We start from the raw sequence: 15571 nt of genomic DNA on the forward strand, positions 1-15571 counted from the left end.
AAAAAATCTTGGTTGATGAATTCCTTGTGCAATCACAAATGCTTATTGCACACTATTAAACAAACTAACTACCCTAGAAGTAATAAAGATCACAATGATGAGTTTAAAGCCAGTATCTGTGGAGTTATGTTGAAGATCTATCAATACTAATTCAAATGGTTATTGCTTTATTTAATTTTATTTTTTATTATGAACTTAATCCTCAATGAACTCAGACATTTCAATATATAAAGAACAAAAAGAGGATTTATACATGTAACTGTGAGCTTCTGTTACATAGTTTATTTTAAATAAGAACACATTAAATTTTACAAGGTAGTAAAAATAGTACTTTCGTGGCCTCTTTTGAGCTTTTTTACAATTGGTTGCTTTTTCTATGTGACTTCTGAAGAACATAATTCACTATTATTTGTGAGCTAATTCATTAATTCAGTCATTCAACAAATTTTGGGGGTCCTTGTTATTTACAAAGTAATTAGGGTATTGTGTAGACAAAGCCATTATGGCACTGAGATCCCAAAGGTCCTGTGGAGTTAAAGACAGTTTTTCAATATCCTAAACTAAGCACAACATTAGTAGGGCCCTTTGACTGAGCAGACAGAATTCTGTGATTCTCATCTTATATTCCTTCACTGTTACTGTGTGTAATTTTGAGTGGGTTTCACCTTTGGGGTGCCTTGATTTCCTCATCGGCTAAACAAGACCAGTGGTATTTTGCCTTTATCTCATTAGCATCTCATGGCATCTTACAAGTTCGTTTGAATCCAATGATGTCAACAATGGAATAAAAATCTCAAAATCTCTGATATCTAATTTTTGAAAAAAAATTGTAATAGTATATCTAGATGGTATCTTTAGTGGCATATAATATTCCAGTACTTTAAGGACTTGTAATTTCATAGGAGTAGGCGCTTCCGTCATTACTGTCAATTGTAAGCCTTTTATAACTTAATATCTAGTCTTTGAGATCATAGATCCAACTTGATGGTGAGCCTCTCTCAACTTAACCTGATTTCCTTTCTTCCTTTGAAAGCTGCTTTGTGCATAAAGAATTGCATTACTAGATACTCCCGCTCCTTGCCAAAGTAAAAATTAGCAAGGAATAGTTAATGCTTGTCATTGTCCCCAAGGGTTAAAATAGTGGCCCTTTAACCTCCCTATCTTCTTCAGGAACAGGAATTTCCCAAGGTCACTTCTATGCCCCAGTGGGCATAAGATTAGGTCTTTAATGGAGGATAGTATCTAGGAATATAGAAAATTATCATCACAATCTTCCTTCAGTTTCTAACTGGGACATTCTTGTTGGTTCATTTTAATTTAACAAGAGATCAGTGACTTGATCAGTCATGGGTGATTTCATTGTCCTAATTCTTTTGAAAAACTGGATTGGAAATATAACTCAGTGATGAGGCTTTTTTTTTTGAAAGAAAAACTAAACACTTTGTGGCTAATATTCAGGAGCCTAAATACATAAAATTTCCTGTGTTCTGTCTCCAAAGAAAAAGCCCCCATCTTTAAACTAAGCCCTTAAATATATTGAAGTTCCACATCTCTTTCCTCCCAACTTATTTTTTCTTTTAATTATAAAAAACAAATAAATTACATGTGAGAGAAACCTAATTGTGGAAAGGAGCCCATATATGAAACACTTTCATAGAATTTCACATTATCTGTTCCTCCCCAGAATGTGGAAATCCCATTGCTAAATTATCTCTATGGTAATCTTTTTCTCCACAACAAATATGTGGGTTTTTTGTTACATTTGTTTTTGCAGACCCTTGTATAATTTCTATTCTTTTTCTATAGTAAATGGAGGTTCATATCATCTTAAATCTCCATACCTTGCCTCTACTCCAACAATGAGATGCAAGGGGGACTAGGCTCTTTATAAGGGCAGGGATAGACATTTAGAGTAGGTCAAGGGAAAATAATAATGTCTTTCTTATGATTAAAAAAAATCTTACTGCCATTGAAAGTACAGATATAGGGATAACTTATTTCAGAATGATAGAATTTTAGATCAGAAGGAACCTTAGGCATCATCTAGTTCAACCTCATTTTACATATGAGGAAGCCAAAGCCTAGAGAGGTCAAGAGACTTACTTAGTGTCAGCGTAGCTCTCTTTCGTCATCATCATCATCATCATCATCATCATCATCACCGTCACCATCACCATCATTATAGCTGACCAAGAGAGCTATGGTGCAGCGGATAGAGCACAAGACCAGGAGTCTGTAAGACCTGAAATGAAATCCGGCTTAAGACACTCGGTTGGTTGGTTATTGTCTTCCACTCTCGAAGAGTGCCAAAATGACATCACTATGTTGGAGTCAAGGTACAAGTCCAACTGTGGCTGATCAGACCAATATAAGCTTGGGAGGCTTTACCACAGGTCAGGCACAAATAGTCCACATGAACATTAGGAGTGGAGATGTCTCTAAATTTGTATATCTTACATTTCTTTTGAGCTACTGCAATTCTGAATCACTCATAGAGCACAACACTTTCTTTGATGCAGGCGTCCCACATGGGGGGGGGGGTCCTGTGCTACTGTCTTCCATGTCATGTAATAGATTCCAAAGTTCTTCAGAGACACCTTGAGAGTGTCCTTGTATTGTTTCTTCTGATCTCCATGTGAGTACCTGCCTTACATGAGTTCTCTGTAAAATAGTCTTTTAGGCAAACATACATTTGGCATTCAAAGCGGCCAGTCCATCAAAGTTGTACTTTCTGCAAGAGTTTGAATTTTTTGCATTTTAGCTTAAGAAAGGACTTGAGAGTGCAGTACTTTATATTGCCAGGTGATCTTCAGAATCTTCCTAAGACAATTTACGTGGTAGCAACTCAGTTTCCTGTCATGGTACTGATATACTGTTCAGGTTTCACAGGCATACAATTATGAGGTTAGTACAATGGCTCTGAAGATGTTTAGTTTGGTAGGTACCTAATACTTCTTCTCTCCCACATTGTCTTTTGGAGCCTCCCAAACACTGAGCAAGCTCTGGCAATGTCTGTGATGACCCCGTCAGCCATAGGTACATCTCTGAAATGTATACTGCCAAGGTAAGTGAACTTATCAAATTTCTCCATTCAAAATTTCTCTATTTTCTGTAACCAATGGTTTCACATTTGGATGGTGTAGTGCTGGCTGGTGGAAAGCCTGTGTTTTCTTGGTGTTAATTGTTAAGCTAAAATTAGCACAAGCAGCAGAGAATCAATCCATACTTTGTTGCATGTCAGCTTCAGAGGCTGCACTGAGTGCACAATCATCTGCAAACAAAAATCACACACCAACTCTCCCTGTACTTTGGTCTTGGCTTGTAGCCTTTTCAGGTTAAATAATTTACTGCTAGTGTGGTAGCTGACCTTGATGGCCTTTTTGTCCTTATTGAGGGTGTCTAGCAACATTGCTGAGGACATTATGCTAAAAAACATGGGAGCAAGCACACAGCCTCATGAAGTTTTATTGCATTTAGGTAAATGGGAGACAGTGCTGGTGATGAGAAGGTAATGAGATGCACAACTCTTCAGTAGTAAGTTACTGTTGCTATTGCTGTTTTCTACTCCATTGCTCACAAGGACTCAGTGCCATGTCTGGTAGTCTGAGCTTACTCTTACATTAAAATCACCCCGGAGCTATAAGCTTGTTGTCTTTCAGCGCATTGATGATGAAGGTCTCCAGATCTTCATAAAATTTTCTTTTGACCTCATTAGGGTTCATCATGGTGGGAACATAGGCATTCACAATGGTGGTGTGGCGCTTTCCTGCAAGAGGCAATGACATTGTCATGAGCCTCTCGTTCACTCTTTTTGGTAAGCACATAAGCTTGTTGACTAGATTAGTTTTGATTGCAAAACCTACACCAGCTTCATGCTGATCACCTTCACTGTGGTCACTTCAGAAAAAAAAAATCTGTACCCAGCTCTGACTTCAGCAAGCTGGCCTTCATTTGCCAGTCTTATTTCATCAGGACTATGTTTGGATGCAATACCTGCTGAGTTTTCTTGCAACAAAAGCTGTTCATCTTTCAGGGCTACTAGAGTTTGTGCTGTCCATGAGCATTCTGTGCATTGATGGTAAATGGAATCATCTTTGCAAAAGTTTTTGTACTTTTTTTTTTTTGTATTTTAATTTCAGGGTGGGAATCCTTCCTGCTGTGGTAAGCAGGCCAGGGTTGGGTGAAACAGAGAATTTTTAGGGTACCTTTTTCTAGCCCTTCCTTACATCAGGTGGTGAGCGGTGTGCTTCTTCAAAAAGGCTGGTCAGACACCCATTGCTGCTTCAATGTGGAGAGAAGACGACCCTATGGCCTGGGCTACCTGTGTGTCAAGGTGTGACTATAATCCCAGGGTATTCATATCTGCTGCTTCATCACTTGCCTGTCACCACAGGATTTTGAGATAGGTAAAAATGGTAAAATGGTATGGTAAAGTTTTGTACATTTGTACCAGTACTTTTGATTTGCATGTAAATTGAATTTAAGTGAGTCAGAGTTGTGTAAAGTTGCCAGCCTTACTCTCTGTGCTAGAGTCATCAGAGTCCAGTGGCAAGCCAAAGTGAAGATGACTGGTGATGGCTCAGAATAACCTTGGTGTCTTCGATGTCTAACAAAGCTCTAAGTGCTCCACAGCAACTGCTTCTTCCTCCTTCGTGGCTGTTGGAACAAATTGTTCTCATACACCCACTCTGCCAGAAAATCTTCCCACGCTTGGAGTGTAGATACCCTGCTAACTCACCAATAGGTTGGAGACCCCTAAGTTCCCTTCCACCTGGTTTTGCCAGTCTGCCAAAATGATTTCCTGGGGTGTGGCCACTGGGCTTGCTACAGCTTCTTGGAACCACAGATGAGAAGGGTGAATCAGGTGGAAACCAAAAGTGGAAAGCAGCCCTCACGACGGGGGTGCTAGTCTTCCCTGAACACACCTTGCACACCTCAGGAACTTACTGGCTGTGTGACTCTGGGCAAGTCACTTAACCTCTGTCTGCCTCAGTTTATCCAGCTTACTTATGTATAAAATGAGAATAATAATAGCACCTCCCTCTCTGGGTTGTTATTAAGTAGGGTGAGTTAGTGTTTATAAAGTGCTATGTATTATTATTATTATTATTAAATAATTTCTCATTGTCCAATAAAATAAATGTGTGTAAACAATTTTCAAAAATACATCCCCTCTTTTATTTTCAGGGCAGTCTCCTCTGATTTGTGATGATTTAATGTTACTTCCTCACAAACTTTAATTGACAATGATGCATAACAAATGTCCAAAACATATTTTGAAGGAATAGACAATTAAAGAAATGGCCACTTTAGCTAAATGTTAGCGGTTAATTAACTCTAAACAAATAACGAAGGGCACTGAAAAAGCTCAATCTGTAAAGGAGTCCTGTGAATCATTTTCTAAATCCCTCTGTGATCTGAGGAATAATGAACTTTTAGAAAATCTGTTTTGCAAAGATTTCCTTTCTCTGTAGATCTGGTCCTCGATAATGTTGACTTATTTATAGAACAAGAATGGGAATAATCGTCACTCATGCCTGATGTCAGTAACTTCTTGGAGAGTCATCATGAAGGTATAGGGGAAAAAAGTCTTTAAGATCACTTTAAGTATTGTCAGACATTTACTGGACTGCTGGATGACAAGGCAATCCTAGGGCAACTATTAGCAACTAGGATCTACTTATTTTTAAAAATATTTTTTATTTTCCCCAGTTACATGTAAAAACAATTTTCAACATTCATTTTTAAAACTTTAAGTTCCAATTTCTCTCCCTCCTTCCCTCCTTTTGCCATTGAGAAAGTAAGCAGATCAACACAGGTTATACATGCGCAGTCATGCAAAACATATACAATCTACTTTTTAGTGAGCCCCAAGGTACATTGCTTTGAAGTTGGACAGAGCTAGGTTAGTTATGAACCCATCACCCGGTGGTTTACTGTAATTTCTCATAATCATAAGAAGGTGAACAATTCTGGTTTCCCCCCTCCCCACTCACTCTCGAGCTTGCTTTTGATCACTACTCTGAGTTAGAAACTATTCCATTGAAAAGACATCAACCACATCATAGCACCTTTAGAAAACACTGTAGTTAATTGTTCCTTAAATCTGACATCATGAGTAGGATCCTCTTTTCCCACACAATAAGGGATCTGATTAATTACTCCCCTACCAGTATTACCTTTATAGCATCTATGGGGAGCAGACATGCTCACAAAGTTACAGAGCATCTACTATTCAAGTAGCCAGTGATATCTTGGGGTCAGGTGGAAGGAAATTCAATTCCAAGGGGAGAATAATGCTTCTATGTGTCAGGATAACCAGAGTGTAACAAAACAAACTCTTTGGGTTTATGCTTCTTCATTGAGCAAATCACTCTAGGCAAAATGACTCCAAAGTATTTCCTTTTAGGAATGTTCCTTCGTTGGGTTGGAGGCTGGACTCAGTGACTTTCAAGGTTGAGTATGCTTCTGAGATTTTATGATTCCAATCAATCATCAAGAAAGCCAAAATGAACTGATTGTGTAGGTCAATCCAGGGACCGCAGAAATACTTAGAGGCCACATAAAATGTGAATTATAACATTGTGTTTGTAGACTGCCAGCTAAAGCCGGAATATCTCAAAATAGAGTAATATTTCCCAAATTTCCCAGTGTAATTACGTCCCTGGTCATGCTGGGGGCCTTGGGGCACAACAGAGTATTTTTTTTAATAATCCTGGGGAATTCCTTTCCTTGAATCAAAAGGAGAAGTGAAGAAGTCACCTTCTTGGTTCTCAGGGACATAGAGAAAAGCAAGAATTTATTTCCTGTTCATTTTTATTTACTTATTTTTATAGGGGTGTGTAGCAGCTGACATAGCTCTCTCTATGCACAGGGAAGCTTTCACAGCAAGAAAGAAAAGTAGAAAGAAAGAAAAACATTTGGCAAGAGGAAAAGACCAGAAGGATTGCAAAACAAAATAAATGCAGAAAGAACCGCATATAAATAGACACTGGTCTGGGTTTAATCAATGCTACTCATTCTCTTATTGGAACATTTCCTTAAATAAGTAAGTGCTCCACTCTATTCAAGGAGGCATACAGGGATTGAGCCCGGAACATGTTAGTGTTGGGTGTTAACCAAAGCATCCCCAGATTTCTGATCCCCAACCAAATATGAATGGTTCTGAAAAAAATGAGAATGATAGGAAACCAATCAAATCTAATTTTCTAGTGCATTGTCAAAGTCTTATATGTTACCTTGATAAGCGCCTTTATAAGGAGGGGGGCATCTCCAATTGTCTTATCTATATTTTGTCACTGGATTCAGATGGAAGTAAGGCTGGTGACTTTGCACAACCATCCCTCACTTAAATCCAATTTATTTGCAAGTCATGGCATCACCTTCCTGATGTCATGGTTCTCTTTGAGAATGAAGGACAAACAATACCTTTATGGAAGGATAGGTTGTTGTTGAATACTGTCTGACTCTTTATGACCCATTGTGAGTTTTCTTGGCAAAGATATTGGAGTGGTTTGCCATTTCCTTCTCTAGCTCATTTTACTGATGAGAAAACTGAGGCAAACAGGGTTAAGTGACTTGCCCAGGGGCACATCACTGGTTAAGTGTCTGAGGTCATATTTGAACTTGGGTCTTCTTGACCCCAGGCCCAGTATCTATCCATTGTGCCACTTAGCTGTTCCCATAGGATAATAGATTTCCCTGTTTCAAAAATGGGGAGAAAACAGGTTTTCAATGTTTTACAATCCCAAGGTAACAAGAAATATAGAACATTGGGTCTGGACTCAGAAGACTTGGATTTGAATTCCAGCATTGCTACTTCCTGTGTGATTCTGGGCAATCAGAAACTCTCCGGACTTCACATTTTTCATCTGTAAAACACAGGGATTGGACCGGTTGATTACTGAGGTACTTTCTCTTCTAAAATCTGTAATATACAGCATGTTTCAAAAGTCTTAGTACAGTCTTTTTTTTTACCTTAAACATTTTGTTTAATTTTAAGCTTTACTTCCTTAAAACTCCACTAAGACGTTTGTGACATCATGTATATACATACATACATATGTCTACATGTCTATGTTGATATATATATATATATATATATATACATATATATGTATATAGACACATATGTTAGATGGATAGGTGATAGTGCTTCTCTCATAATAATATTGTGAGTTAAGGAGTGTAATTATTACCTCCATTTTATTGAGGATCAGACTGAGACTTGGAGTTTAGTAACAATCTGGTTACATATCAATGTCAGAACAAAGCTTCAAATGAGAACTTTCTAACTCTAAGCCCAATGCCCTTCAGCAAAACAAAAAGAAAAATCTTTTTATTAATTCTTTTTTCCCCACTATAGTTATTTCCCACTCTACTCCTCACCCATAAAACTCCCTTATAACAAAGAAAAATAGTTAAACAAAACTACCTTACAAAATGACTCTATCGGATGTTATATAACCATAGTCCCTACCTCTTGACTATGCAGAAAGATTTGGTCCTTGAGACCAAGATTAGTCAACGCGATTAATTAGAATGTGACCGCCTTTTTAATGTTGCTTTCATTTAAATTATTGTGTATACTGTCATTTCTGGATGAAAAAGAAGAGACATCTTGCAACATAGTCATCAGGGCTCAACTCCTTCCATGATTCGATTTGAGAAGCTAGGGGAAGGTCTCTGGCCTCCCAGTTACCTCTCCTCATCTACCACCTGGCACGGATGCCTGAAATTCCACCATGACTGAATCCTTCCTTTGAGGAAAGAGACTAGCCCCTGTAAAAATGCAAATGACCATTAGAGCAGCAAGGAAGCAGCGGAGTGTAGTGGAGAGTAGGTACAGGGACAGCAGATCTGGATTTGAATTCAGTTTCTATCTGGCGGTGTGGTTTTGGGCAAGTTCAGTCATCTCCACAATTCTGTTTCTTTTGTTAAGATACAGGATTGTATTGGATGATCTCTATGGTTCATTTCAGCTCTAAGTGATGCTAGGATAGGTTGAGAAAATGTATGGCTTTGTAATGAGATAAGAGTGAGAGACAAAGGTCAAAGCTGATCTGACTTATGGTAGTCAGCTGTGGAATTTCCAGCAACAAAGGCAAAGGTATATGCTGAGTTGATCTATGGGGTTTGTTAATAGCATACAAACTTTCAAAGTATATACACACACGTAAAAAATAGTACAAGACATAGGCTTTCCATCCATTTCCATTCTCAGGCCCTGCTTCGACGTGGAATATTGAAACTAAATCTCATGTGTAGTTAGCTGAATCCCAGGAAGCTAGCTTGGTCCAGTCAACCTTTTGGTTCTGTATACCCACAGATGTTAAGAGACTATGGGATTCTGTGTGTGGATAGATGAGAAAAGCAGAGCCTTTTACAGGTACATCAACCTAAGGTGAGTGGGTATGGGTATACACAGAGGCTAGCATAATAAGTAGTGCTCAGGGGGTCATCATTAGTTACTCCACCTGCCTCTTTCTATGTATTCTCTCTTCCTCCTGTGAGTGAGCCAAGGATCCTGATCCAGCAAAAGAATACAACTCCTTAACAAGGAGGGCAATCTAAAAATGCCTTGGGCTGTCTACTGGTTGGGAGCTCTCCATCGTTAGACATGTTTAAGTTAATGTTGGACAACCATTTGCCCGCCTGTCACGGATGGTAATTGTCCTTCAAATTTAGACTAGAGCGGGTAACCTTTACAATTCTGAGATCCAATAGCTGTTAGAGATTTATCTATAGTTCTATCCTGTCAGAACTATGCCCTCAACTTATATTCTGTTCTATTGTACACATCGTTGGTTGGCACTCCAAAAAATACCTTTTATAGCAGATAAACCTCTGTCCCTCCTCCAACTCTCCTTAGTCTAACTAGTTCAGAGATTGAATATCTGTTTCAGTTGGGCTTAGTCAGTCTAGAGATAGTTCTTCTCTGTCTTCCCTGTCACTCCACTGATAGACTTGGCAGACAACCTCACTTTCAACCCCCCAAAATAGAATATATATCTATATATACACATACACACACACACACACACACACACACACACATATATACACATACACACATACACACATATATATACACATACACACACACACATATATATATGCATATATATATATTTATATATACACACATACACACACACATACACATACACATACATACATACACACACACATACACCTATATAGGTATATATATAAATACTTATATTCATATATGAATGTATATACATATACACACAAATAGGTACATACATGTATGTATGTATGTATTCCTTTAAAGATACATTTTTCTTTTCTCTATTTCTAATCTGGCAAACTGTCACAAACAAAAGTAATAACAAAAACATTAAGGAGGCAACATTGAACTTCATCACCTAGGCAATATTCCAAGTTCAACTCTCCCAAATCAGCTAGGTTTTGTTCAGATCATGTTATAACCTTTTCAAGCAAGAACAATCAATCTAACAATTGATCCATCAACAAACATTTGTTAAATGTTTATAATGTACCAGGTGCTGCACTAAGGGGTAAAGATCCAAAGAAAAAGCCCAAGCAGTCCCTGTCCTTAAATTCTGATGGAGGAGATGACATTTACATGAATTTTTGTTCAGTCTTTTTCAGTCGTATCCCACTCTTTGTGACTGCATTTGGGGTTTTCTTGGCAAAGTTACTATAGTGGTTTGCCATTTCCTTCTCCAGCTCATTTTATGAGTGAGGAAACTGAGGGAATAGGGTTAAGTGACTTGCCCAGGGTCATACAACTAATGAGTGTCTGAGGCCAGAGCTGAACTTAGGAAGATGAGTCTTCCTGACTCTAGGCCCAGAGCTCTTTCCACTGTGCCTCATTTACATAAATAAGTATATACATAAATGGATATACTCTGTATACACATACAGAGTAGACACAAGGTAACATTAGAGAGGAAGAAATTAGCATCCAGAGGAACTATAGAAAGTGACATTTAAGTTGAGACTTGAAGTGAGCCAGGGAGTGTAAAAGGCAGATGTGGGGAGGGACAACGTTCTAGGCATGGGTGACAGCCAGTGCAAAAACATGGAGCATGACTACAAGGGAGCAGATTAAATATGTAATTCCATAAATAAGTAATTGGTCTTTTTGTAGACTGAAGAAATAATGTCTCAAACAAATACACATTACTATTTTTCAAATGTTTGTGAATATTGTGGTGATTGCTAAAATAAAAGTGTATTTTAAAGTTAAAAAAAAAAGAAACCTGTGGAGTTGGGAGATATAGCAGCATGTATTAACAGCAACAATTAGCCAATGTGGCTAGACAAAAATACAAAGGTGTAAGAAAGGAATATGTAAAAATCTCCTATTCCCTCTGTTTTTCCTCTATCCTAGATGTTTTAAAGGCCCTAGCTACAGATAGTGCAGAGGTGAGACCTTTAGCCAATGACTTACGTACTGGTGAGATGACAATAACTTGACTGAAAAGCTGGAAAGGGGAGAATTCTGACTTCTTATGCACAGTCTGAAGTACCATTCCTGGCGATAAGGCCTCCATCCTGTGGAGCCTAGTGGAATTGCAGTCCAATTCACTTTGCTAAGGTATAGAAGGTGCTAGCGTAGGAACCAAGTCTGCACCCGTAACTAGAACGTCTATTCATTTTGAGGGCCATTTACTTAGAAAAGGTATGTCAGAGCTGGAGACATTGCAGTAAAAAATCACTGAAGTGAAGGAATGGATGGAAGGACTTGTATTTGTGAACAGATTAAAGGATTAACATTCTTTGGTCTGGAAAGATCATAAGATCATCTATGTAGAGTTGGAAGGGGAACTTAGAGGTCATTGAGTGTAGCCTCCTCATAAGGCCAGAAGAAGTTTAGTAACATGTTCAGGTCACATAATGGGTAAGCATGTGAACCAAGCCCAACGCTCTATCCATTACACCACGCTGCCTCGTAAGACAAAGCTTGAGAACGGATATGAACGAAGTCATTGATATCATGGAGTGTCTAGACAGGGTGAGTAGAGACTTCTTCATGGCATATCAGGATGCTAAAGCTAAGGAATATGTGCTGAAACTTACAGGTTTAAGTAGGCTGAGTATAAATTGAAGTGTGCGTGATTTGCCAGGACAGGTAGGAGACTTCTGGAACTCCTCAGAGACGGCACAGGTTTAACATGGAATTGAGTTCTACAGGGTGAGGAGGGAGGTGGTTAATATATTGTACGCATATTTGAGGGAACCCAGTTCATATCTATTTTTAAATGAAAGGAAGACATTGATTAATTGCAAAATAACAGCAGGGATTTTACAGAGCTAAACATGTTTTTCTTAATTTTTAAATTTTCTCTCTCTCTCTGTAATGCCTAAGAAGAAAGCAAGTGCTCCAATCAATTAATAAATCAACAAATGTGTACTAAGTGCTTATTATGTGTCAGACACTGTGTTAATAATTGGGGATACAACAACAAAAGGGAAATAGATGCTATACTTAATGAGCTTATATCATATTAGTAATTTAACTACTATGGGACTCCTTAACAAAATGAACCCATTGGATTGAACAATATCTACAAGATCTTGATGGGTTCCAAAATTTTATGATTATGATGATAAAATATGGGTAGGCCATGGCCAGTGGAAAAATTCCCCCTTTCTTTGGGCATTTCAAGATATGCTGAATAGAAGTCCACCAGCCCTTAATTGTCTTAATTATCTGACCCAGTGTGTTTTTCTAGTTGTTTTAATCTTGTGTTGTTAAGGCAATCCATTTATGTGAATTATTGGTGGATTTCATCATTTGTAGCATGGCATAGTGGGCAGAGAGTAGTAGTTTTGAAGATAGCCAGACCTGAATTCAAGTGTTGCTTCTGAAACATACTGTTTTTGAGACTCCCTAGCCAGTTAGTGACTAACTGCTGGACCTGGAGTCAGAAAGACTCATCTTCCTGAATTAAGATCTAGCCTCAGACACTTACTAGCTGTGTGACCCTGGGCAAGTCACTTAACCCTGTTTTGCTCAGTTTCCTCACCTGTAAAATGAGCAGGAGAAGGAAATGGCAAACCACTCCAGTCTCTTTGGCAAGAAAGCCCAAAATGGGGTCCACAAAGAGTTGAACATGACAGAAGATGACCAAACAACAATAAAGCAAGTTACTTAACCTCTTAGTTATCTAGGCAAATCTCTGACTATAAGTTTCTAATGTGTAGTCTTGAATTGATAAGGATAATTTCCTCACCTGGAAGTTCCTCTGCCCCAATGAAATCACATGTCTAATTCCTATCCTTCTCCCTATCATCTGCCCTTGACACCTTGGTGAAGCAAACATGGGAAATGGAGGAAATATTCTGTTGAGTCATGAAAAATGTGATGACATGACATGCAATTAGTGATCAGGTATTTAGTCGGTTCAGTTGTGATTTGCCAGCACCATAAATGTTCTTTACACATTCTACTCAAGTTTATGACCATACAAAATGAGACAGAAGGTCAAAAACATGACTCCTTCTTATTCATGATCAACAATCCTAATAACTTATGAGTGCTGAAACCATTGCTTCTTGGTATCTGGTTTTTTCAGATCTATTGTGTTTTCTTGTCACCATGAGAGACAGAGATTAAATGATTTACTCCATGACTTGGCTAACGTCCATAACTATAAGCAATACACCCACCACATCCAATGTTTTAGAGAAAGACATGCTCCCAGACTTACCTCATGGTGCACTCAGAACCAGAGGTACGAGTTTGGATTTTGAAACTAAATATATATCAAAGGATCTGCTAATACTATCCATCTTTAGGTGGAAGACAAGAAGATATTCTGTTGTTGCTTTTTAAGCCAGATCCCTGAGAATTAGAGAGGACTAAGCTTGATGCTGATCCCTGAAAAATTAAGGATGAAGTATTAAACAGAAAAATTGAAGAAAAATTAGCAGACTATGTGCTGATACCTAGGAGACAGTAGCACAAAGAAAAAAATCATGTTAAATTAAAGTCATTTCACTTTTTAAAAATACAATTCCAAGGTTGATTTGTAAGCAAAATACAATTAGGTGCATTACATCTTGATTTCAGCAATGCATTCTCTGAAGTATCCAGAATATTCAAGTTGAAAAGATGGTGAAATATGGGCTGCTTGATAGTAGCACTAGATAGCTCTATAAATGGTTGAATGTGGGAAAGACATTAGATAATGGCTCAAAGTCATCATGGAGGCAGCTTTTAGAATATAAGTAAGCTTTTTCAGAACAGAAACTATTTTTTTTTGTATCTCAAGCACTTGCTGTGGTACCTTGCACACAATAGGTGCTTAATAAATGCTTATTGCATTAGTTTGCACTATAACAAGGTTATTCCTTTGTCCTTTTCAATATTTTAGCATCACTAGCAGGAAGATGTGGAAGACAGGCTCATCAAATTTGCAGATGAAATTAAGCATAGAGAACTAGATGACTAAATCAAGATTCAAAATTATCTTGACAAGATGGAAAGCTGGGCTCAATCCAAAATTATGAAGCTTAGCAGGAATAAATGCAAAGTCTTGTTCTTAATTTTTAAAACATACAACAATTACACAAAGTATAGAACAGGGGGAAATTCTGCTCGATATCAATTTATGTAGAGATACATAGGACCTCAAGTTGATCAGTTTAACATAAGTTGTTAAAGTTAATTCTTAAAAAATGTTTTCTTTTTTTACATAAAACAGAAAAAATTACTTAGGATACAGAATATTTAATGAATTTTGCATATCATCTTTGCATAGGGGCCATATTAATCTTTTCTGTATCATCTCAGTTTTAGTATATCTGATGCCAAAGTGAGCATGAGTGAATGCTTTATTAAGGACATGGGTGTGTTGTGAAATGAAATGACTTACCTGTACAGGGTCCCACATTTTGTGTCAGAGGATACACTTGAGTCCAGATTTCCCTTTTTCTTACTCCTCCTCTTCTAATAGTAACCAATCTGCACTGGTAGAGTGAGTTTCTTCACTAGGAGTTCCCTGCCTCAGTGTGACAACTGGTCTGGATCTTCTATCTCCTCCCCCAATGAAACTGTGTTAATACAACTATGGTATCAAGTTCTTGGGAAAATGATGCCTCTCCCTCTTGTTTGCTCTGGACAGGTAGCATGTATTTAATTCAGGTTGACATATTTTAAGTTATTAGTGAACTAGAATTGAGGAAAAAAATGTAAAGAATCCATGTTCTGTAGGAATAGGTGAAGAAACTAGTTACGTAACCTGAAGAAAATAAAACTTGAAGAGCAAGGAGTATGATTGCTGTCTTCTTACATAGGAAAGATTGTCATGTAGAAGACTAAGTACACTTGTTCTGGGATGTTCCAGAAGGCATAACTAAAACCAAAGGGTGAAAATGACAAAATGGTAGCTTTTGGCCAAACCTAAGAACTTTCTGTTAATTAGAGGTTTACAATAATGGAAGAAGCTCTCTTGGGAAATAGAAAATGTCTTATCAATGAAATACTCAAATTGAGGCTGTATGATTATCTTTAAAGGATGCTGCATTGGTTTTCTTATTTGAAACTAGCAGTTAATAGACTTATATTACTCTC

The 15571-nt window shown here is 37.8% G+C and overlaps 1 non-coding gene across 1 annotated transcript; it reads right to left on the reverse strand.

Annotated features, from left to right (window-relative positions):
• Nucleotides 1–14713: 14713 nt before the first annotated feature.
• Nucleotides 14714–14818, reverse strand: LOC144455174 (U6 spliceosomal RNA). Its single transcript, XR_013483880.1, has one exon. It is a non-coding gene; the product is annotated as a U6 spliceosomal RNA (small nuclear RNA).
• Between the last annotated feature and the right edge of the window lie 753 nt (nt 14819–15571).

The sequence above is a fragment of the Phascolarctos cinereus genome, unplaced genomic scaffold, assembly GCF_003287225.1.
Source record: "Phascolarctos cinereus isolate Bilbo 61053 unplaced genomic scaffold, phaCin_HiC Scaffold_1;HRSCAF=81, whole genome shotgun sequence".
Lineage (NCBI taxonomy): Eukaryota > Metazoa > Chordata > Mammalia > Diprotodontia > Phascolarctidae > Phascolarctos > Phascolarctos cinereus.